Source organism: Papio anubis, chromosome 11 (genome assembly GCF_008728515.1).
Source record: "Papio anubis isolate 15944 chromosome 11, Panubis1.0, whole genome shotgun sequence".
NCBI classification, from domain to species: domain Eukaryota; kingdom Metazoa; phylum Chordata; class Mammalia; order Primates; family Cercopithecidae; genus Papio; species Papio anubis.
In genome coordinates, this window is record NC_044986.1 from 117,110,376 (window position 1) to 117,136,207 (window position 25,832).

Genomic DNA, 25,832 nt, shown 5'->3' on the forward strand with positions numbered 1-25,832 from the left:
GTATAACTACCTGCTGCCTTTATTACCCGAAACACTATAGATTCTGGAGTTCTTGTTTGGGAACAATGAAGAAAACAATTTTACCATTTAAAAATTTGAAATTGATTGCAACCCTAAAATTTGAATACTTTGAGTTATTAAAATACATGTTCTGGATATATACTGAGATTTACTGAAACCCAACTTGCTTTCTGGAACGTGCGTACTGAAAATTTCATTTGGAAGGCTAAAAATCTTCACTGCCTCATAGGGTTAAAATTTATCCTATGAGATTTCTCATGGACCTGATTCACCTATAATAGTGGGAAAATGAATGAATTATTAGATCATCAGGTCACTTTTCTTTGCTAGTTATATGTCACATCTTTACTAATAATTGTTCATAGATTTAAATGTTAACAAAATGACATTTTAACAACATAAAAAAGACACATGACAGAGGCGTGTGTCACACACTGCAATCATGAACCCTTCCTGACAGGCATTTTGCTGAATCACTAAGTTCGTGAAGTTAACATTTATCTAACAAAGGCTCAGGTGAGCTTCTAGTCAATTACATGGTGCCAAAAAACAGTCATTAGAGAGTAGAAATTTCTGAGCTTCAGAAAATATAGAGTTCATATCCCAAAAGTGTCTTAGGGAAGCCATTTATAATCATGATGGTATTAAACCAAATACGAAGTTCATGAAATTCACATTTGCATTTTTTTCATAAATAGAGCAAATGATACTAATTTAAGGAGAAAATTTTAAAGATGTGTCTCTTATGTTTAAAAGTTCCTGTGTTCTTTCTCTGGCTTTTCTTCACACTGCTTAAATTCAGGGATTTCCCAAGGATCTGTCCCCGGCTGTCATCTCTGCATATGTCCCCTTGGAAGGCTCTATCATCCATGTTTCTGGATTCAACTACCATCCCTAGACTTAGCATTTCCCATTTGGGATTTTTGCTCTCTTTGGTTCTACATGTCTAAATACTTACTTGATATGTATCACTCTGAACTCATCATATGCCCTCCAAATTCTGACACCAATTTTACATTTAAAAACCAAATTATAATGGTAATTCCTCATTAACCAGCTACTCTTTATTATAAGCACTTTACATGCATTGTCTCATTTAATTCTTACAACAAATAGCAAAGGACACATTATGGTGGTTGCTTTACAGAAATGGAAACAGACTTAAGGATGGGTAAGAAACTGATCCAAAGCAACTTGGAAAGAAGAAATGGAGCTGGAATTTCAACCTAAAGTGGTTCTGACTCCAAAGACGGAGTTTTTAATCATCTTCCCCATCCAGGCTTGAAACCTCAGACAGATCTCTGATGCTACAATGTCTTTTAACCTGCACCATTGTTTATCTTACTAGTTTGAAGATAAACAAAATATACAACTTTGGAGCCCCATGAGAAAATACTACTATTATATATTTACAAATATAATGTCCTTTGTACAAATATCATTAGCTCCTTGTAGCATCCTGAGAATTATGTCAAAAATGAAGTATGTTTGTCAGGCGAATGGGAGTTATTTTAATTCTAGACCCAGATTTATTTTCTGCACCTGTCTCTTTTACATATTTACTGCAGCTTCCCCTGTCCAGACCTTCCAACACCGTGACCCTGGTTTTTCTAAGTGTCTTAACCATTTCTCTTATTTCAATCATCCCTTAGCTTCAGTTGGTCACAACATGTTGCAAATTTTCAAAATTTAAATTCTGAGCCCTGGCTCAAAACCTTCAGTGATATCCTACTGCGTGTGGAATAAAACTCTTTACCCTAGTATGCATAACATCTTTGAATAATGTCACCTCATTCCCCTAATGTCCCGGGCAAGCTAGGACATATCCTTGCAGGACCCACTGGGGATCCATTCCTATCTTCTGTTCTTCCTCATACTTGTGAATCAGCGTTATTCTCTCAGCACAATCACATTTTCATGAGCCTTCTAGGTTTGGCTCTTTCACAGGAATTGCTAGTTCATAAAGCAAGGAAGGAATTAATGTACACAATACACTGTGACATCTCCTGAGCATTTATCCTTTATTCTTAGCATTTTAAATGAACTTTAAATAAATAAGTGTGTGTGTGTGTGTGTGTGTGTGTGTGTGTGTGTATGAGAGAGAGAGAGAGAGAGAGAGAGAGAGAGAGAAACCTATTTATTCAATCATTTGTCCTTAATAGACCTAACCTGTTGGAATCTCAATCTGGTTTGTCTCGAAAAGAGTTTTGATCATATTAGGTACACAATCAACAACACAATGGGTCTGATTGTTTATCAAATTCTAGACTCCCCAAAAGAAACTTGTAAAAGTAAAAGAAGTGCAACAACATTTACTATTCGCTCAACAGACCTTTCAAGGGTCCTCCTATATGGCAGGGAATGCATTGAGTACTTTTTTTTTTTTTTTTTCCATGTCTATGTTCATCTGTAAGTGTACTTCAGGTGGCAGAAAATTCCTGCACATTTCAGACACAAAGGAATAATAAACTCTTGGGTAGGTGAGCTGCCACTTAACAGCTCAATCAAAGGAATATATTTAACTCTCCATGTTAAAAATGCAAACAAACCTTTAACTTCCAAGATCGATTACACGTAAAGGAGGAGGCTTGCTGGCAACAGCATGCTGTCTTGTCAAGGACTCCTTATCATCAAGGAAGAATAAACACTCTAATTATGTTTTTTTTTTTTTTTTACTTTTTTTGTTTGTTTTCTAATTGGATCATTCATTACTCCCTAGAATTCAAATCAACATCAGATTTATAGTTGGAAGCTATTGAAATATTGATTTGGTTAGAGAAATGTCAAGCTTGGCAGGTAAGCTGTCTTACTGCCAGAGAATGATTGTTTTAGTAAACTTGTTTAAAAAGGTTGATAGAATGTAATGAGCAAGCAATTTGCATCTGTATCAGGCATAGAGAGAACTTTTTAAAAATTTAAACAGTCTCCTTAGCATCCCTCCTATTCCTAATTCCTGAAATTAAGATAGCAAACCTGAGCCTCATTATTAAAAGGCCCGGCGTTCATTTTCTACTGCCTCATCCTTATGCTACATTTAAAGTGAGGTACAGAGCATACTAAATTATACAGGATGTCATTCTAAGGATAGAGTGTGCCATTGCTGTACCGTAGTTAAATGTGAGTTCTACATGGTTCTGCAATTTCTAGCCCTATAAACCTCACATGCCGTGTCATCTCTCCATATATCTTAGTTTAATCGCCTTTAATTTGGAAATAACAGATCTACCCTGCTTATCTTACTCTGTTGTAGTGAGAAGAATGACTACGTTTTTTGAAACCACCAGCCATGCTGTACTTTTAAAACACATTTTTTTCCCTTGAGAAATCATTGCATACATCTTATACATATGTGCTTCTCTGCAGAAAAAGAAAAAAGCAAACAAACATTAAACTAAAAATATGTATTTCCAATGAGCTAATGAGGAAAAAAGGGGTGATGAAAAAACAGGGGGTGGGAGCAATTTGGAAATAGAAAGAATGCTGAATACCTGTAAGATGTCTAATTTAGGAGAACATTCTGGTATGTAGGATATTATTTTCTACTCTATCACTTATGGCAGATTTTTTTATATGCAGACGTATCTCTACTCTATAAAGATATACATGTTTACACTTATAGTTGACAGCCAAGTCTCCCTTACCATTGGTGAATGAAAAGGAGCTACTGAAAATAAAAAGAGGGTCTTCTACTCAGCCTCTACCCCTAATATTTATATCAGAAACAGAGATTCACTGTCCTTACTCATTCACACATTCGTAGAAGAGAAGGAAGTTTCCTAGAAAAATAACCACCTCCCGTGTCACCCCTCAAACTTTGTGCTTTTCTGTTACATAATCAGGCAGGGGCAAGACCTAAACTATTTTGAATTGGTGCTGTTGAGGCTCAATTATCTGCTATTGACAGAATTGAGAAGGTAATCAGTTTCAGAGTAGCATGTTACGAATTTTGTCCCAATAGGGACAATTATAATAAACTAGTAGCGGTTGGCTGAATCTGTTCTTTCTTTCCTCCCATCCAGTGGCTTTTAAAACACATATTTTTGTGTGTTGTAAAACAAAACTAGGATTTCAGGAAATCCTAAAATTTGTGACTTAATCCTAAAATGTGACTAGGATTTGGAAAGCAGTGTTTTCTATCAGGGTGGTGTATAAACATCACACTTTTAATGCTAAGAGCCGAGCACTTTAGCAAGCCCTTCTGAACACACCCTGTGTGCTCTCTCCCTTGTGCATCTCTATCTGATGATTCAAAAAAGAAACCTTTTAATCTCACTCCACTGATCAGCTAAGATACTTAAATGTTTTAGTTGTGAGTAAAATAATATGCATTCTCAAAGAAAGTATCTTCAGACTTCAGTGGCCAAGACTCTAGAGTTAGCAATGGAAAAATTAATCTTGGGCTTCTGTTTCTGCCCACAGTTTTCAAATTAAGAACGATGCTTTTGCACTTAATGAAACAACCTCTATTTCTCTTCAAGAGGACTCAGGATATCAGTTCTCCAGGCCCCTGGCGGTCCCCTGTAAGTACCATATGCTGTCCTTCTAAGCTCTAGCAAATGCTTTCCCCACTGGTATTGAAACTTTCAAAATTCTCATTTTCAATCTGCTATCCCCTTCAAAATAGTAATTTTAGATTAGATTTCCTTTTCTCTTTCTTTTGTGGAATTCTTCCAAAAAATGTGAACTATGTACATTAAGGGAAATAATAAATCAGCAAACTATGCAATATTAAAATGCATGCGGTTCACTTTGAGGATTTGCAGTTAGTCAGTGCTAGATACACATATTTGGTGGTATTGTGGTGGATGTGGAAATATCATTCATGTAAGGAAAATGAGTTTATGGTCTCAAGACCATAAATCAGTGGGTTGTCTGAGAAACCCAGGGTACCAATGAGGCATTTCCTGATTTTTACTCATAATATTTACAAAGATTAAAAGAGATAAAATTCCAAATGTGAAGGCTTAAATTGTTCAAATCCTAACTCAAAGAAATAGTGGGAAAGGTGGGTAAGTTAGAGTCTGCTACTGATAAAGGAAAAAAAATCAAGTTAATCTCTTCTGAAATTATCATGTTTGGTTTGGTTTAGATTCCCAGAAATGAAGGAAAAAAAAATGGAAAAAGAAGAGGACAAAAAGTACATTCTAAGCACTTCTTATTTCAAAATTAAAAAGTCAACTTTGGCTAATTCAATGTTTTCAAAGAACAAAAGCACAATCGAAAAACCAACATCCAGATATTTTACTAGTGTGTTATTTGTAATATTCCAATGTAGCTTGAGACCTTAAGGATGAGGTATACTTGAGTTCAATTGCTAGAATTCCAGATGCTACCCAATGATATTCATTTTTATACTGGAGCAAGTAATTTTTTGTGGAGCTAGCCATTGGACACTAGAAAGCAATTTCATTGAAAAGAGAAAAAAAAATGGATTGTATTGTATATCAATTTCCATGGAGAAGTCATTCTGATCTTCTGAAGCTCTTTTTCCATAAAGCAACGGAAACAATTTTTCAGTTGTAGAGGACTTTAAAAATTACATGGCAAATGGCTTAGCACTTGGCTAACCTTTTACTTTATACTGGAAATTACAGTAAACATACTCCAGAATATACAATCTGTTGATTTTTATCCTTTGTGGTAAATTAGATATTCTCAAATTGTATTAACCGAATATTTTAGATGCTGTGAAAACGGACAGAAACAAACGTAGACAGAAGGAAATATTTCTTGATCATTCATTGTAATTCAAATAATATCCATCACCCATAGATTTTTCAAAGGAATTAAACTTCTCTTGTATCATCCTTCTTGCCTACTGGAAAAGTTAAATGTTCTCTTGAAAGTTCCCTGGGGCCTGAAGATGTGTCCAGAGATGAATTTTCCATGGAGATTCTATCAGCAAAAAATGTTTTTAGTATTTAAGTGTGCGAACAATTAGTAAAGAGAGATTCGCCAAATCTAAAATCCTATTTGTGGGACCTGTTCAGTGCATTTGGGGCATCACCTAGCTTTGTGCATGTTTGATTTTCTTAACCAACATGAGACTGTAATCTTCATAACATAAATGAGAAGACAGAGTCTCGGTTACATCATTTGCCAAATAACAAATAATTGGTAAGTGTCTGAGGCTAACCCAGCTCTCCAACCAAGTCCACGCTCTCCCCTCTACTTTTAACACTCTTTAGATGCACTGCAGACCTCATCCCCAGGAGGCGGCTCCCACAGTGCTCCCCTTCCCGCTGTACACATTTCTGGGCTGAGTTTTCCTCTGGCCAGGTTCAGGCACTACCTCGTGCCAGGGAGCACTCTCCCGTTCACTTGGAGGCTGATAGAGTTCTTTCTCTTCTCTCAACATCCTGTCCCTGAGGGCCTTAAAAGGACTGCATTTGAATTTAAGGAATTTACATGGCCACTGTAAATGGAACCAGTGATCTCTAAGAATCACTCTGTGATTCTTCCTACACTTAACGAAAAATAAGATGCCTTTTGCCAACTGGGCTCATGAATGTACATGTCACTGAATTATATTAGACTATTTGCCTACCCACCCACAATTTTTATTTTCTCTACATTGTGTCCCAAGCATCTTACCATTGCACTTTGTAGAGAATATGCGATCAAAAGATAGAATTAAATAAATAATCCATGAGCCAATAATAAGGATCTTAAATTGTTTCAGTCTGCATAGTTATAAAATAGGACTTTATTTTTCATGGTTAGGTTAAAAAAATAAAAAACCCATTATTATCATGTCCTTGAAATATTCCCATCTGAACTGTGCACCAGAGGTAAATTTCTACTTATCTCAGGTAGATTTTTTTCTTTTTTTTTTTTTAGAAAAAGTAGACTTATATACGTGATGTTAAAATGTAATTGTGGTTTTGTATTTTCAGGAGCTGATATTAACTTATAAAACCTATAAAACATAAACAAGAAAGCCATTTTAAGTCTCTTCAAATCACTTGCTTATATAATGAAAAATTTCCCTGAATATATTAGGCATCTCAAACTTAGCTTCTATTAGTCAGTTACATTGATATAAGTTCATTTAACAATATCTGGCTTACTACAGAAATAGTATAAGATGTAGCATCTAAAGTCTGGACTATTTTCTAGGATCAATTAAATTCATTTAAACCGAACATCACATATTTGCATTTAACTCTAATCATGCAATGAAGACAGCTCCATTCTCTGTTGCTTCCGTTTTCCTTTCTTCTCTATTGTTGAACGAGTTTGTTTTTGACTCCAGTTCAGCTTCTTGGGCTCACCCAGTTCTTAAAACTGTTAAAAAGTGTTTAGTTTTACTAAAGTCCTCTATTATGCTTATTACTATATTTAACCCATTTTTTTATCTGAAGAAACTCCCTGGAAATAACCATTTTTTTCCAACATATTGTCATGTCTTTAAAATAGTCTACACAATTCTAAGAGTAACAAATTCAGTTTCTAGAACCATCTCTTTAGACTATCGCAGTCAGGTAAGACACTACAGTTACAAAACAACTTCAAATTTTAAGTTGCTTATTATTCTAAGAAAATATCAGCTCTGTTTGGTTTTCATCACAGCACCCAGGAAACAAAAACAGGAGCTTCAAAAGAAGCGAAACTATTTTTTTTAAATGATTAGGGGACTCTAGACAGTGTTAGACAATCCAGAGTGTTTATTGCCTATGATGAATTGCTTAATTGTATACCTCTGATAAAATTAGTAAGTGAACATTGTACGATTTTAATTAAAATATTTTTGTAAAAATGATGTTTCCCCCCTCTCCTTAAGGGTATTTTTTAAAATTTAAGGAATGAATTATGCAGGAAAAAAATCCGTTGTGTTTGTAAGATAGCCAGTTAGGTATAAATTTTGGCTTGATCCTTTCCAGATCATTTCACTCCCTACAACATGATTTTTCTTAATTAAAACCACAGTGGAATGATTCATTGAAGGAAGATAAAAGCAGAGCTCAAGGGTCAGCAGAATGACATAGTGGAAAGTGTCAATGTGGTCCCCCGGTATTTTCAAAGTTAGGAGGCAACTATTTCCTGGTTTGGTTCTGCCCACAGATCTCCCATAGAAATTCAAAAGAACTAATGAACACTCTGAGTCTATCAAAAGGAGAACAGGCCCCCAGAGAGTGGTTGATTTTAATAGTGTTGACTTTTACATCTCCGTCTTCACAATGCTTGGCTTCATGGCCAAAGTTAATCCACCTCATTTTAGTTATGGGAACAAATTTCAAAAATAGATCTTTCTTCAACTGATAACAGAAAAGGATGGAAAAACTGCTCTGGTAGAGAGGAAGCAGTTCAAATAAGTATATATGAAGACTGTGTTTAAGGCTATGAGCAGCAATAGTGTCACTTGCATGAAAGTATTGGGCCCACATCTATAACATTCTTCCTTAAACGCACCAGCAATTCAAAGGTTAGTGATTAATACATCACTAAAGGTGAAAAAGAGAAAATTAAACTTTTCAAAGGTATTTCCTAAATTTAACTTAAATTGTCTCTGGCTAAACACAAACCTTGAATATTTAGCTAAAATAATTCCATATTTAAAATATATATGACTGAACTGGATATAGTAGTGATTCCCCCTGAGAAAGATTACAAAAGGCCCATCAAGGCCTTAAATGAAGTTATTTAAACGGTACTATCTGCATGACAGCAATACCTCTATTAAATCATATAAAACCCAAGGATGAAACAGGATATCTCCTCAGTTATAAAGGGATATTTCTTATGCTTTCAACACAGTTATTCTAATCTGCAAGATTCTACTTTCTAAAGAAAGAAAGTTGAAATACTTTAGTGAATGGTAAAACATATCATGAAAACTATTTTACAAATGATACTACTTGGGATTAAAAAAAAAACATACACAGGACAGATGCGTGTATTTACGAGGCTGCATTTTAACTAAAAGACAAATGGCTGTTTCAGAGGTTTCTATCTCCAGCTAGTAAATTAAAATGTCTGTGGCAAAAACCAGTGTATTTAAAGTTTCAAGATGACTTTTGTTATTCCTCTATGTCGTTGGTCACTTACAAGTTTCTGAAAACCTTGTGTGTGTTTCAAGTCTGTTCAAAGTTAAACTCTATGTAGATATTTGGAGGTAAATCAATTCAGCTATTTTGAGTTTCACAAAGGAGGAAGAAAAAGAAAATTTTTTGTGCTTCTTTCCACATTTATTTTACACTTATAGATACATAAAAATGTCTGAAAGTTTAAAATAATACTTATTTACCTAAAGGGAGGAATCAAAAAGTTAAATCTGAGAAAGAAGTTTAAAATAGCAGTGTTAGAAAAATATAGAGCCCATGAGTGAAAATATCTAAAAACTTGATGTCCAAGATCTGTGGTTCATGTCAAAACAAAAGTTGTCAACTAAAAGAGAAATGGCTATGATAAAATTATAAATGATAAATTAGTTTGGCTTATATTAGTCAAATATAATTATACTTATGTGATATACATTATTTTATTTTACATTTAGAGGAAAGAGATTCACAGTTGTCCTTTTGAGAGATAAAAACAGGAAGATAGGGTTAGAGAAGGCAGGTTTAGTAATTTTGAATCTAATATGTACTGCAGTGACATTTCCAGTAGGGTGTGTCAAGTATATAAAGTCTGTTACATCTCTTTTAGGTGTTTCATGCATATATTTATGTAGAATAAAGTGAGATTCCTCTACTGACTTGACCCTACATAAGTCAACTAGTAAATAACTAACTTTGGGGGTAAAAACCACCACTCCAGAGAAAACCTCCAGAAGTCTTGCTTTAATAGAGAAAGATGTAATTGTGAAGATGCATTAGAATACTAACAGTGGAAGTCTGAGGAAAACATAAGAACAACGGAAATTGAGAAAATAAACATTTTAAAGATAGAGCATTGAAGCAGAATCTAATAACCTACTTCTCATAAGCCTCTGTGACTGAAAATGTAATTAAATGATCTAAATCTACAGTAAGTTCTTAAGAGTTTGTTCACATTTTAGGAGGCTAGTGCATTTTCCTGTATAGGCATCTCTGTCAAAAATTCCAGGAGGATAATAAGCTAGAAAATATATAACATATTTAAGCTCGTATTCTTGCTACAAAGGTTGGAGTTATTCCTGTGTGATTCACAATTTATTTAATACTATTGAAATTCCAATGGAAATGATTATTAAAATCATGAAAGGGAGACTGGGTGAGAATAAATAAGTTTATTGGAGGAACCCAACTGGGTGACTGCTATCATATTTGGAATACTGACTGAAAAGTCTTAGATTAGTAAGCCTTATACATTCTATCTACATAATGCCCAAATCCTGAATCTTTGCAAACATATGAGTATGTGGTTGAGTTTTTAGACTATTATCTGTATGTGACCATCAATTTCAATGTAAGTTAAAATCAGGAATCACAATAGAAGTGATTTGCTAATTTTTCTTTTCATTTGCAAGATCTGCATTAAGTGGAATTTTGTAAAATATTCTTTTACCAAAAGAGTAAAATTCTCAGCACGCATGAGACATCTTTATTTGCTAAATATTTGGACACATGCTATATGTATGTTGCAGATATCTGAATATAACATAAAACACTTACTACCAAACTCTAGGTGATTCAGAATCGTGTAGCTCAGAACATGTTCCCTAGATGCTCATGAATTCCTCTAGTTCCAAAGTTTCATGCTTGGTAGACAACATAGCATTCCTTGATATAAAATTATGCAGAGCAGATTTCTATGCTATAATGACATTGTAGAGATCAACTGAAATTCCTGTATTTAGAGGTAAACCAACTAAGTCCCAAAAATATCTAGTGACTTTTTAAGATCACATATATGACGATGGCTAAAATTTTTTAAAATGTGGGGCAAATGTTGGGAAGAAAAATATAGACGTATTACTTATTTCATTTATAAGCATTCCCTCCCTCCCTCCCTCCCTCCCTCCCTGCCTCCCTCCCTTCTTTCCTTCCTCTCCCTTTCTTTATTCTTTCAGAACATTAGTAGAATATGTCTTGTATTGCTTCCAAATCTCTTGAAGAACAAAACATATTTAAGTTGCTTGGCGGCAGTTTTAAAAGCTAGATGGCCATCTGGACTAGCTGATACCTTTAAATATAAGCCCCCAACCCGCTTCCCGGCCCTTAAGTTGTTTGTATCCAAAGCAAATATGTTCTCTTAAAATGACTTTCTTTTAATCAGGGAGGTAGGTTGCAAATGGAAATCAATTGCCAGAATCTACTTCTTTCACAAAAACAAAACAAAACAAAACAAAACAAAAACGCTATAAAGTGCATCAAAGTATAGCAGTTAAAGGGAAATTAAATAATAAAAGCAACTATTAATCTTTAAAGACAAATTTCTTTCTCAATACAGATTTAGGTAATGACTTCTCAGGTGGATTAAAATCAATGACATTTCAGGAAACATGGTAAAAAATACCATTTAACTAAATAATTTATGAAACAGTGAAGGCAAGGATGGAATACAAGAATATTAATAAAATATGCAGCATTTTGGCTAAAACTTCTATATGATCTGAGCTATCAAATACTGAAATGGGTTTTAGAAAAATGCACCTTCAGAACTAATTTCTTTGTTCTTTCTCTTTTTTTATACTAAGTCACCCTCAAGGAAAATATTTGCTTGTTTGAGCATCTTGGTTACTTATACACTGGGAAATCAGTAACGTAATGTGCTATGAAAAACAAAATTAGCCAGGACTGGTGATGCATGCCTGTGGTCCCTACGCAGGAGGCTAAGGTGGGAGGATGGCTTTAGCCCAACAGGTGGAGGCTGCAGTGAGCTGAGATTGTGCCACTGCACTCCAGCCTGCGTGAAAGAATAGAACCCTGTCTCAAAAAATAAAATAACATAAAATAAAATAAAGAAAAACAACAAAAAAGAATGTTCTAGATACCTTCCATAATAATTAATGATTAAGTTATTTGAGTTGAAGCTTATTTTAATATATTTCATTTATCTTAAAATACTTTCATAGCTACTATAAAATCACAGTCTTGAAATTTATAAACATCCTATAACTTAATGAGAAAACTTCACTTATGACTCGGGATTTCTCATTCATTTGACAATTCAGAACATGTTGATCCTACCCCTCCTGTGGCTATTTTAATGGCATACTTGGAATTATAACTGTGTGGACTTGCCAAATCTGCCTTCCCACAATATACCATGCTACTTGTCAATAAAAATTACCTTACTATCTCGTAAGTTTTAAAGTACTTTGCACTGAATTTGTTCTTCAGAGCCGATCTTTATTTTAATAAAATATTCTTTGATTTATTCAAACAATATTAAACTGAGCAAAAATATGAACATTTCAAAGATTCATAGAACATCAGATTAAAGGAACTTTCCTATGCTTTAATCTTTCTGGTAATTCAATTAATACGATCTTAAAACTTCTTGAAGATTTTTCTTTAGAAAAATGTAATCCTAGAATTTTGGCGCAATTTTTTTAAGCTACAAACTGCCACTATTGGGACAGTCACTGTCCATACGTTGAAAGTAAACACAATTTTCGCCTTTTAGCTCCTGGATTTAAGCCTAGTAAGCTTTCTAAATATTCATTAGAGGCATTCTGTAAGTATAGTTATCAATATACATTTATTAATTTTCTACATGTTGTGTGATACTGCCCAGGGCAAAAGCATAGAACAAGATGAGTTGATTCGAAGTGGTAAACTAACCAAAGCACTGCTCAGATGAGATGTACCTCAATTTCAATATCAACACAGCACTGATTTCAAAGAGGGGCGGGGGAAACTGTTTTCGAATAGCCAGCCTGTGTATATCATTTAAAGCAAAATACATCAAGCTGAGAAATAAGGCAAGGGTTCTTGGTGGTACTGCTGCACAGCAGGAAGTGGAAACAGATGAGATTGCTCTGCAAACTGTGTGTGTGTGTCTTTCACCTCTCACTTTGAGGGTTGAGTGGTGAAATGCCACAACTTTTTTTTTCAAACTTCCCTTTCAGGGCACAGAATAGACTTAAAAAAAAAAAAAAAAAAAACCTGACAGCTAGATAGATGTTCATATGTACATCAAGGCATAATGAAAGAATAAAATGAATATGCTTTCTAATTTTGTCCAAAACAATACTGTTTCAGTCTAAAATGAAAAGAATTATACTTCCAAAAGCAATACCATTACACACAAAAACTCTTGCAACAGATTACTTTAAAAAGGAAACAAGACTTGTTTTTGTTTTGTTTTTTCAAATTCTGATTCTCGAGCATCCACATTCTTAATATTTCTTTCCAAAATTTAGATATAACATCAGAGAATAACATCCTTCAAAATAAATTGTGCAACAGAAAACTTGAAGCAACAGGTTTTATTCCTGCTTGCTTGGTTAAAAAAATATGCTAATATTACTTGAGGAAGTAGAATAAGAGGTACAGAAGGATTCTCCAGAAAGTGAATAATCTTAGAGTTCAACATTTTTTCTTATTGACTCGCTGAATTTTTTTTTTTTTTTCTTAGCCATTCTTTCAATGGTATATTCAACATACAGTCAACTGTACGAAGGAATATAGGCCACTTTAGTAAGCGTGAACAGCGTTCAAGACAAAAAAAGGTTGACCGGGTGCGGTGGCTCATACTTGTAATGCCATTGCTTTGGGAGGCTGAGCCGGGTGGATCATCTGAGGTCAGGAGTTCAGGACCAGCCTGGCCTACATGGCAAAATCCTGTCTCTACTAAAAATGGGCCAAAAATTAGCTGGTTGTGGCAGGTGCCCCATGGGTCCCAGCTACCGGAGCGCTTGAGGCAGGGAGAATCACTTGAACCCAGGAGGTGAAGATTGTAGTGAGCCGAGATTACGCCATTGCACTCTAGCCTGGGACACAGAGCAAGACTCCGTCTCAAATAAATAAATAAATAAATAAATAAATAAATAAAATAAAAAAGTTAAAAGATAGATAGTTCCAAATGTACCCGCTGGTTTACTAAATAGTTCAAGTTGATCAGTATCACTAAAGCCATCCGGGTAGATTTTCCCCAAAACCCAGTGAATGCATCATTATATTTTGTTTATGTCCTTCTTCAACCTAAGGTGAGCTTTGCTTTTGTTCTGTTGTATGGTAATGTTGATAGGTTACCTTCTATTCTTGAATCATAATGTCTTACTCAGATGATCTGGGCTTGCTTTCTTAAGTATTTTAGTCTGTTTCTCAATCCTGGAAATTGAAGAGTGAGGAAGATTCCTGGAATAGTCATTGATCTGCATTAAAGAACCATGTATTTAGACACCTACCTTTTTGTTATCTTTGTCCTTGTTGAAACATTAGTGTCAATCCTAAATTAATCGGAGCTAAACACAGATTCTTTCTCTGCCCTGGATGTTGGAAAAAATGGTGGTGATATTCACCATTTGCATTGATAACTGAGACTCGGTTATTTGATTGGGATGGGCAGGTATCTCTTTCCTTCAGCACTTCTTTATGTAGGTTCTTCTTAATGGTGAAAGAGAATAATTTTCACTAGAGAAAGAGCCTTAGGTCAAACACACATGAAAACCTGTGCTCCCTCTGGCCCTGTTTGGGATTTACTGGGAATACTCTAACATCCTGCTAAGAATTTGGTGTGTTAATCTAAAGAGCATTGTGTGCTTTCTTAGTGTAAGAATCTGTAAAAGATTTAGGAAGGACTTGGGAACTAACACTTGGTGCCTCTTTCTGGTCGTAGTAAACAGCTATAGTATTTAACTATCTTAACCTGGGAAACCTCACAGGATCTGAGATTTCAATGGGTTTGATATTGGTTTAAGTTTTGGAGATGGTTAGCAGTGAGTGCCTGCCTGTTTCAGGACCACTTCCGGCCCCCTAAAAGACTATTGTTTTTTAGACAAGATATATACCTTTCAAAAAATAAGGGAATTAATTTATGCTCAGTGAATTGTCCATTCTTTCTATATCTTTAAAATAGAATGCCAAGAATAACTGAGAAGCTTGTCTGGGTAGTTGTGTAGAGTATTCCTACATACAGCAAAATCTATATATGGCCAAGAATTGAAAAGTCTCACTACAACTTCGTGGCTAATTGCATGTGATTCCTGCAGGTAGCTTCAGAGTATGTGGGGCTTAAGTGACACTCTCTCTCTCTCTCTCTGTCTCTCTCGATCGATATACACACACACACATATAGAGAGAGCACTATTTTTTTAAGCTACAAACTGCCATTACTGAGACAGTAACTATCCATACATTGAAAGTAAACACAATTTTCGCCTTTTAGCTCCTGGATTTAGGCCTAGCAAGCTTTCTAAATATCCAGCCACCGGCACAGCCATCAATATGCATTTATTAATTTTCTACATATTGTGTGATACTGCCCTGGTCAAAAGCGTAAAACAAGATGAGTTGAGTCGAAGTGGTAAACTAACCAAAGCACTGCTCAGATGAGATGTACCTCAATTTCAATATCAACACAGCACTGATTTCAAAGAGGGCCGGGGGAAACTGTTTTCTACTTCACGCCTGTGTATATCATTTAAAGCAAAATACATCAAGCTGAGAACCAAGGCAAGCGTTCTTGGTGGTACTGCTGCACAGCAGGAAGTGGAAACAGATATATATATATATATATCTGGGAGAATACAGGCTTGGTGGCCATATATGCAGGATAATATTTGATGTCACAGACCAGACACAGCACTGAGAAAAACAAGAAAAGGGGAAAGGGAAGTATTGCTCTAGACAGGAAGGGGTTTTGGCAGAGTTAAAGGTCCAGAATGAAGCTGACTATGTTTGCGTTTGTTTCTCTGCAGTCCCTCGTATAAGGTGAACAATGGTTAATAACAAGAGCTTACATTAACAGCATTTAACATATGCCAGGCACTGTTCAACATGCTTTAACAAGTGTTAACTTTGGTAATCCTCAGAATAGGATATGAGTGCTAATGTTACCCCATCTCACAGATTAAGAAAAAAAAAAAAAAAAAAAAAAAAAAAGACCTGAAATTAGGTTTAAGTAACTTTAGGGTAAGCAACTGAAACAGACTGAGCCCATGGCTTTCCCAGCTCACCCAAGCTGGTATCCAGCAAGTCATGTTCCTGAGTTAATAGGCACAGCTGAGCCTGTTCAAATTATTATTTTATATTAGTCATATTTTAATCATTTGTTTTCAGTGAAACACAGGAAAGATCCATTTTCTTTTTCCAAATTCTCACCTTTCTGAACTGCCCCTTTTTTTCCAGTCAGTAGCCACAACCATTCACATTAATAGTTATTTTAGAAAGTGAAAGGATGTTGTTAAAAACTATTTTATTGTGAAAATAATCTGTACCCACTGAGGAAAATTTGGAAACTGTAGAGATACATTGAGTGGGAGTGGGAAATAACACTGTATTTTTTTTTCCCCTTAAGCAACTTAATATTTTGGAGATATTTCCCTCTAATTATTTCCCTTACCACTAAATAATTTATGATCAGGATATATATGTAATACTTACTGTTTTTTCACCTAAAGATTTTTCAGGACTCCAAAACATCCTCCATATATTTGACTGCATATTGAATCCACCACACTGATTCACTCAGTAACAATCTAGTGTTTACTATTTGTTGGTTACTGTTCTATACACTAAGGAGCAGAAGGGAACAAGACAGAATTCTGTTCCCATGAAGTTGAACTTCATGTGAGTTCAATAAACGTTTCCCTAAATGTAGTTATTTAATAATAGTTCTCTCAGTTCTGATTAATAATTAGTAGGGTTTGACTTTTAAGAAATCTATTTTGTCTGAATAAAGGGAGTAGAATTAGGTTATTAAGTTTACTGTTCTAGTGCTGGGTAATCATATTGAGTATAATTTTTGTTTGTTTTGTTTCCCTTTTTTCACTAGTGGGGAATGCTTTCCAATTTTAAATAAACTACAGCATTGCCAACAAGTCTAAGGCTTAGCCCAAAGTTTTTACTGACTCCCTATGTCCTTTACGGTGTAAGGGTTTATGTTCAAAACTCATCAAGATTAAAAGGAATCTTATATTAAACTACATGTATGCACCACTTAAGGCAGTCACATTTTTCACTTTTAATGTTTCATGTTACTAAAATGTTTTGTTTCTAGGATGCACTCTTATGATACATCACCCAGGCCCTGCTCGAACTCTAGGCACTGTGCTCAAACAAAATTTGAATATTTTTTTTGTTAGAATGGATTGAGTTGAATAAATGGAATAATATAATTCCGTTAAGTGGAATAATATAATTAAATTCTCAGACAGCATTGTTAAAAGGCAAAAATAGCAAAAAGCATCTCAGATTTTTGTTGTTATTTACCCACAAACTGCATTTTGTTTCCATTTCTTTCATAAATTCAGTAAATGGAAATAATTATTGGATTATTCAATTTTGCATATATCTAGCCAATACAGAGAGATATTTGCTGCTTCGGCTGTTGGTAATAATTTAATAGTATCCAAAAGAAGAAAGGTGCACATGTTTTATTTTTCAGAAATATTTGATTAAAATTACTGAAATAGGTTTTATGCAAGAAGTTGTTATGTCGATAGTGAAAATTGCTTCATTACACTCTTTACGAAAGGTGAGTCACTGAATTACATTGATCTCTCTTTGATCAAAGAGTCTATGTTAGTTATGTGTAATGAGCAGAATTTATAGAGCAAATCTGTTTAATGTAATGCTGATTTCAATTATTTTTCATTTTAACTGGCTGTGTTTACCCACACATGCACAGGTACAGATTGAATAAAATTTCCAAAGTAGATTAAATTGTAGCCCAATTCTCTGTACACAGTGCACTGCATGTTCCATACCTTCCAAGTTAGAGGTATGATGATAAATGAATGGAATGCATTTTTACATAGAGTATATGATCAATATACAATTGAGTGTTCGTTACTTGTGAGTTACACCATAGAAGCTGGTGTCTGCTGCCAGTCAGGCTTGTTCAGCTTTTCTGCCTGTTAAGATACAGTTGGATACACTGCATTCTGGTGTCCATGTTTGACAAAAGTTTCCATTTGCTAATGGTTATGTGAAACTTCTTACAGCAGGTCAAAAACAGAAGTGCTTTAGGAAAACCATGAAGAAAGTGAAACCATCTAGAAAGGAATCTAAGTTTCCCTGTTTGTTCCGTTCCCCACGCTTCTCCCCCAGTGAATTCTCTCTGTCCACTCTGACCACTTTTTCAGAATGCTGCTGTCTTGGAGAACTCTCTCAAATTGGTTAATAGAAGTCGAGGCATCAAATAAGAGTCAGCTAGCGCTTTCAGAGTTAGAAGTACTTTCATCTCCTTCAGCTTCTAAAAACTGCTGGTGTTACCATCCTTATTTTAGAGATGAGGAAGCAGAAATTTAGACAGGAGAAGGGGCTGAGTGAAATGGCTTGAGAGAGATTTGAGCTCCTGTCTTTGGCCCTAAGTGTTTTACTGTTACCTGTTTAACATGCTGCCTGCAAGAAAAAGCTACCTGCTATCAATGGCTGTTTGCTTCTCCATGTGAATTTACATTACCTGCTGCATTCTCTGAGCCATTTTGTTTCTTCATCCTTAGTTTTAACGATAGATTTAAAGGTTTTGTGAAGAAGGCCATGCCTTAGAGACCAAGTGGAGGGAGAGTTCAGTTTAAGAGACTCCTCCCCAAGTGTTTGCTGTCACCCCCCTCAGGTATGTGAGCAGCCCTGATGAGAGAAATCTCCATCACTTAAGCGGTGAGGGAAGATGCCAAACAGCATCGGAGGAATGCGAGTGAGGTCTCAGTGGCTGTGCTCAGTGCACACATGTGAAATGTGATGTCCTAAGTTTTCTCCAGGTGAACAGGACTTCCTTGACCAACTGGCTTTTCACAACCAAGAAATGTCAAGGGCTGTCATATTTTTCATGTGATAAAACTTGCTTTATATTAAAAAACTGAAATACAGGATACTTGCGTGTTCTCCACAATGTCTAAATTTTCTTCTAGATAGGACACTGCCATATAAAAGGAACTTGTGGAAATCATAGGTTTAATTTAGTAATGCCCAGAGCACAGCATGTGAAAATATGTCGTGTTATTTTGTATGTTGTATTCTCTATGCATTTTCACAGCTGTATAAATGTCATCGGCAGTTACAGAGATTTTGTGGAAATGCCCACATTGTCATTATATCACCAAGTAATATCGTAAGAACTCATGATGGAAAGTTTTATTAGAGGTGCGTAGGAGTAAAAGTGTCACTCCTATTGATATAATATTGTTCTGCCAAATGTATGACTTTGGTAAATGACCAAAATTGAGCAATTGATATAATATTGTCCTGCCAAATGTATGACTTTGGTAAATGACCATGACCTTCAACTATAGTATGGACATCATGACAGACAGTTACTTGTAATAACAACATTTCTGGGAAAATGTGACTTTACTAATCTATCTTTATTTTGCCAACAAATAACTGCCATATCAGTTTAATTTTACTTTCTTGAAATATATCAAATGAGTTTAGGTGTCAAATATAAAATGGATAGATAGGTAGGTGAATACATAGCTGGAAAGATGCTATATAGAACAATAGGGAATAAGGGATAAATCATACATGGAAATATTCATTAGATTGAATCAAATTAGGTAAGCAGTGTAACCACATGTGAATATATTCTTGTGGAATACAAATTCATGTTTTCATAAACCTGAATTAGCAAGAGTAATCTGTGGGCAATACTTATTAGTTTTACTAATTACTTTATTACCAAACTAATACTTTATTAGTTTTTTAGCTTGCTCAGTGGGAATAAATGCATCTATTAATATTTGGCCTGGAACATTCTATTCCAACTGGCAGCACTACTCTACGGTATATTAATAGCTACAGTTTAGCTGCTAAACTAAGTTCATAGCATTGTTACTAACTTTTGCACACATTTATTTTGAAGTCAGATGAAACTATGAAAATGTTTTAACTACCTTCAAAGTTATCCATGATGTTATGCAATATATAGCCTCTTATTTTTTTCACACTGTCTTTGTATGTGCTTTCACGAATTATTGGACAATAAAATTTTAGATTTCATTTAAGCACAGGTATGTGGGGAATGAAGAAAGTGCAAGATCAATGATTATATAAAACTTGTATTCATTATATAAAACCTAGAGATCCTGAGGTTTCTCTCTCATGTATAAGATATAAGGCTAAATAAGTAAATGATGGACACATATGTGTCAAAAAGCAAGATGCGGCTTAGCTAGAAAAGGCTTCAATGTTAAAGTTTTGCGGAAGAAAACATGTTTGTAAGAACTGAGCACAATGCACTGTAATTTGTGTAGAGGTTGATTCGAGAACAGTTTTTCACTTTCTTGTTTGCTGAATCCTCTCTCCTCCTCACTTTCCGCTACTTTGGGTTTCTCTTTGCGTTGTAGGTATCCTTTCTTGGCTCTCCTTTGAAACGTTTAGGTGGTTAGAAATGGCATGCTTTGCTGCATCTTTAAAATAAAACCTTAAAATTATTATTTAAAAATTTTTTTGCATCCCTAAAAAAAGAAGGAAGAGAAGGATGAGAGGGAGGGAGAGAGGACGAGGCCAAGGTGAGGCAGGGAGACCACTTGATCAGATGCACATGTACCACGGTGGCCTGTACTCATCATTCACTCCTAAGGTATTTGTACCACTAAGAAAAGTATTTCTTAGAGGTCTTCTGAAGAGATTTGCTGTCCCCAATCTCCCCCCAAATACTCATTTGAATATGAATATTAATTTAAAATATAAATCAGTTTTTAATTAAAAAAGCAATACTTGGAATTTAAAGCAACACTTTGTAATTGGGAATGTATACTGGTGATCAGTGAGGTGAGAAAACAAAACAAAATAAAATGAAATGCCCAGCCTTCCCCCGCCACCCCCCTCAAAACACACACACTTGATTTCAGGCTTTCACATCACATTCTAGTGGAATAATTGCCATTCAACTTATTATACAATTGTTAGGGGTCTTATAGTTAGAAATTTCATCAACAATTTTTGTCCATGCAACTGTAGAATTCAAGCATTCTTGCTCAGTCATTTAAATATATGTGTGAGATGTGTTATTCGTATGTTCATTTACTTACAAATTCTTAAATAATTTTGGGACACCTAGTGTAGGCAAAGAATTATGCTACATCTTCTAAGTGCAAATTGAACTGGGTAAGTACTTATTCACTTTTACTTAATAAATTGTAAAACAAATTATTATAAGTAAAGGAAGTGATACATTAAACTCTGCTTTTCTAAGAGATCCATTTATCCACCTTCTTTTCATCCATTTTCCCTGCCACTATCCATATCCCTCCATCGTGTCCACTGCTCCATCCATTTTCCATTCCATTCCTTTCTTTCTTTCTTCCTTCCTTCCTTCCTTTCTTTCCTTCCTTCCTTCCTTCCTTCCTTCTTCCTTCCTTCCTTCCCTTCCCCTCCCTCCCCTCCCTCCCTCCTTCCTTCCTCCTTCCTTCCTTCCTTCCTTCCTTCCTTCCTTCCTTCCTTCTTTCTCTCTCTCTCTCTTTTTCTCTCTCTCTCTCTTTCTCTCTCTTTTTCTTTCTTTCTTTCTTTCTTTCTTTCTTTCTTTCTTTTCTTTCTTTCTTTTCTTTCTTTCCTTTCTCTCTCTTTCTCTTTCTTTCTTTTTTTTCGAGACAGAGTCTCACTCTGTTGCCCAGGCTGGAGTGCAGTGGCCAGCGATCCTGCGGCTCACTGCAAGCTCTCCCGGGTTCACGCCATTCTCTCAACCTCCCAAGTAGCTGGGGCTACAGGCGCCACCCGTGCCGGGCTAATTTTTTTGTATTTTAAGTAGGGACAGGGTTTCACCGTGCTTGCCAGGATGGTTTTGATCTCCTGACCTCGTGATCCATCTGCCTTGGCCTCCCAAGGTGCTGTGATTACAGGCGTGAGCCACCACGCCCTGCCGCTCATGTTCTTTTATCACCCTTCTTGCCACTGCCTGGAGCATACGACATATAACCCACCGCTGGCTTACTGGTTTGTTTCAAGCACTTGACCAGAGTTTTATGGGATGGAGTTATATCTAAAAATATGTGAATATGGTTTGGGAAAAGGAACTCTTTCTAGCAAAATCTCAGCAAAAGGGATTTGCAACAAAATGACAAATGGTTCAGGGTTTAGGATGGAATACATTGTGAGTAATGTCTTTATCAATTAACCTGTTAGTCACACACCCACTTCTCTTTCACAAGGGATGTAAGCTCAAAGTGCTACGACAACCTATAGTTCTGACATCCAGGGGCTATCTGAGTGTAATTCTATTGGTTATTGAAAATATGCCTCAAAACTAAAGAAAGATAGGCTTTGTAGCTTACCAGCAGGGTTGTAGATGTCATGGAGAAAATTAAAAAAAAAAAAATGATTAAAATGGTGCAAGATGATTATTGAGCGAAGTTAACAGAACTTTGCAAACATTATCCCTAAATGCATTTGGTCACATGTCTTCCTGGTTTATCAGACAAGAGCACCAAATGTATTACAACTTGTGAAAAATGTTTAGATGGTAAGCAAAGGAAAGGTTCATTTGAGGAAGCTAAGATTGCCTTGGAAACTACATAAGGCATATGATTCATGTGCACTAATGTACAGACAACTATTAAATACTTATTTGCACGTGATAATAAATTGTATTTACAACAACCCAAATTATTTACCTGAAGACCTCTGATTAAGGGGAATTATTCCTTGAGCAGTAGGCAATAGTGTCATTCCCATTTTGGTAACTCCAACCAATGGAAAGTTCTTTTTATTTATTTATTTAGAGTCTCACACTGTTGCCTAGGTTGGAGTGCAGTGACGTGGTCTTGGCTCACTGCAACCTCCACCTCCCGGGTTCAAGTGATTCTGCTGCCTCAGCCTCCTGAGTGTTGAGTACAGGCATGCACCACCATGCCCGGCTAATTTTTGCATTTTTATTAGAGATAGGATTTTGCCATGTTGCCCAGGCTGGTCTTGAACTCCTGAGTTCAGGCGACCCTCCAGCCTCGGCCTCTGAAAGTGTTGGGATAACAGGGGTGAGCCACTGTGCTCCGCCGGAAAGTTCTTTGTTAAGAATCAGAACTTGGCCCTCTCTTACAGGTTGTTTTCCTCCAGTTATTTTAAAGTAATTTTCATCTCCTTCTAGCACTGGCTGTTTTCCTGGGCTTACTCATAGTTTCCTACATGAGGAGTTATCTGGAACCTATTCATGATGGAGACCAATTGCCCTAGAAAAACTCACTAAGTATGTGATGGACGCAGTGCTAAACCATGTTTTGACTGGCCTGGAGCAGTGTCCGGACACTTTAATTCTTTATTTAGTCCGAGGTAGAAATAGCTTCTCAATGGCAGCACCATCACATTGCAGATGTGTATCGACTTCGTAATCAACGCAAACCCCTAAATTGTGTTTTGTTTCCCACGTGTGCGTCTGTGAAGTCATAGAGTTTTGATCCTGAGCTTTGCTTTTCTTCAGCTGATTAGATGTAGTCCATTGTTACAAGACGTATGGTTCATTCTATACCCAAATTCTGTCAATCAGATCCAATTCTACTCAAATAATTTTCTAATTTGCATACTTTATTCTGAAAAGACCCACTTGTATTTGAATTTTCAAGGAAATGTTATTTCTTCCCAGACATTGTATTTTAGCCTTCTTAAAGTAAGTGTTGATATATTTCTAAGGGAAAATATAGAATATGATTTATAGAAATCTCAGGCCTTACAAACTTGGAAAGATTTGGTATTACAATGTTTCAATGTTTCTGAATGTTTGGGGTTCAATAGAAAACCTCAGTCATATTTTGCCCAAAGCAAGTCTTAAATTTTTAATTATGTGTAATAAACCCAGGCATATTTAATCCATATATTTCATGATTCATTTACACTTCAATCACCACGTTGTTGTTTTTGAAGAACATTTGATGTGTATAAGCCCTTTGAGCCTTTAAAATATGCTTATAAAACCCAATCCCTTCCCATCCACATCCACACAGATATACACATTATTTGAAAATAGATCATTATATTTTGCCCAGGGTAAAAAAAAAAAAAAATGAAATGCCTATTCTTGCGGTGTGGTTTTAACTTTTATATCACACTTGGCGAGATATTTTACTCAGTTAAAAATCATGCCTATGTCAAACCTTTGTTTAAAAAGTGCCTCAGAGTTTAAATATTTTAAATAACTATTTCATAGACTCATATGACTCATCAAACAGACAAAAAAGTGGTTAGCTAAAGGCCTAAAAGAGATTTAAAAGCCCCGAATCTCCTTTTATGTACCAGCTTCCATACAGAAACATTATAAAAGTTCATCCCCAGTCTTTCTCTCTTTCCTGATATTTAAACCAAAATATTCAATTGCCGGCTGCACTTCTCCATCTGAGTGCTCAGATCCAGCATAACCAAATAGAGAACTCATTTAATTCCATTATCATTTACTCTTCCTTCCAAAAAATCCTGTGCTCTTCCTACCATCCTCCTCCTAATTAAAAACAATCTTTTCTCCTTTTCAGGTTTCGAACTCTGTAAAGACTGCTAATGATCTACCCAGCTGCCCACTTGAAAACTTGGCAGAATTGTGGGCCAGAGGGAGGAGAATTTCCCCTTCTCACCCTGAACATCACCTACATTATGCAATCTTAGGAATTCTGTCTCCTAAATACTCCACAGCCCACCTAAAGTTCTTTACCCCTCCCGCCAAAACAAGTTCAAAAACTCATGTCTAAACTACATTCATATTGCCTACATTTTCTTCTTTTTCCTAGTCTTAACCTCATTTAATTCATTGGCACCACAGCTGTCCAAATAATCTTTCAAAAACACAAATTTCAACTTGTCTCTCTTCATTTCAAAATCTTCTAATGGCTTTCCACGCCCTCAGAGTAAATCAAAATCCTTACTATAGTTCACCAGCTTCCCCCATGGCCATCTGTGTAGCCTACATGACCACCTTTTCTCACATCTCTTCTCTGTACATATCATGGGAACACTGGGAACACCATTTCCTTTAATTTCCTTATTTTACTTCTAGTCTTCTCAAAGCATGTCCTCTGCGCCTAGGACACTCTTTATTCACTGGGCATTTTCACACCCAAAGAGTAAAAGTTTTAGGGCTGGTCACAGTGACTCACGCCTGTAATCCCAGCATTTTGGGCAGCCAAGGCAGCTGGATCACTTAAGGTCAGGAGTTCGAGATCAGCCTGGCCAACATGGAGAAACCCCATCTCTACTAAAAATACAAAAAATAGCCGGGTGTGGTGGTGCGCGCCTGTAATCCTAGTTATTAGAGAGGCTGAAGCACGAGAAATGCTTGAACCTGGGAGGTGGAGGGTGCAGTGAGTCGAGATCACACCACTGCGTCCAGCCTGGGTGACAGAGTGAGACTCTGTCTCAAAAAAGAGTAAAAGTTTTAAGATAGCTTGTATCCTACTCACAGTCATGTTCCCAGACCCTAGCAGAGTGCTGAGCATATAATATGTGCTCAGAATGCATCCTAAGGAGAGAGAAAGAAAGGAAGGAAGAGAGAGAGAGAGAATGAGAGGGAAGAAGGGAGAGGGGAGTCCGTGAGTGGACACATAAACTTTTCCCAAATAAACCCATAAAACCACTGTTCTCTGAATAATGTTAGTATCAACTATCAAATTTTTATAATATTAAATCAATGGTGGATATAAAAATAGAAGGAGGGGTTGAAATATCCAAAATAAAGGTCAATCACAGTAAGTCTGGTTTGAAGGATATGAGTAAGTATAAGCCCAATCCTTAGAACATCATCAAACATATAATCATAAAGCTAGAAGACACCTTAGGTAGCTTCTAGATAAACACCCTTACTTT

General features: G+C 35.9%; 1 long non-coding RNA gene across 6 annotated transcripts in view; it reads left to right on the top strand.

Moving 5' to 3' along the window:
• The first annotated feature begins 348 nt into the window (after positions 1-348).
• The window catches only part of LOC103887288, a 38,023-nt gene continuing 12,539 nt past the window's right edge, over positions 349-25,832 (top strand). Inside the window, exons 1-2 of one of the 6 annotated variants that reach the window (XR_004177099.1) lie at positions 353-4,330; positions 4,441-4,541. This is a non-coding gene — a long non-coding RNA (uncharacterized LOC103887288). Of the gene's footprint in view, positions 4,542-15,501; positions 21,165-25,832 lie in introns of those variants that run through there. The other 5 variants (XR_004177100.1, XR_004177103.1, XR_004177101.1 and 2 more) reach the window with 5 other exon arrangements.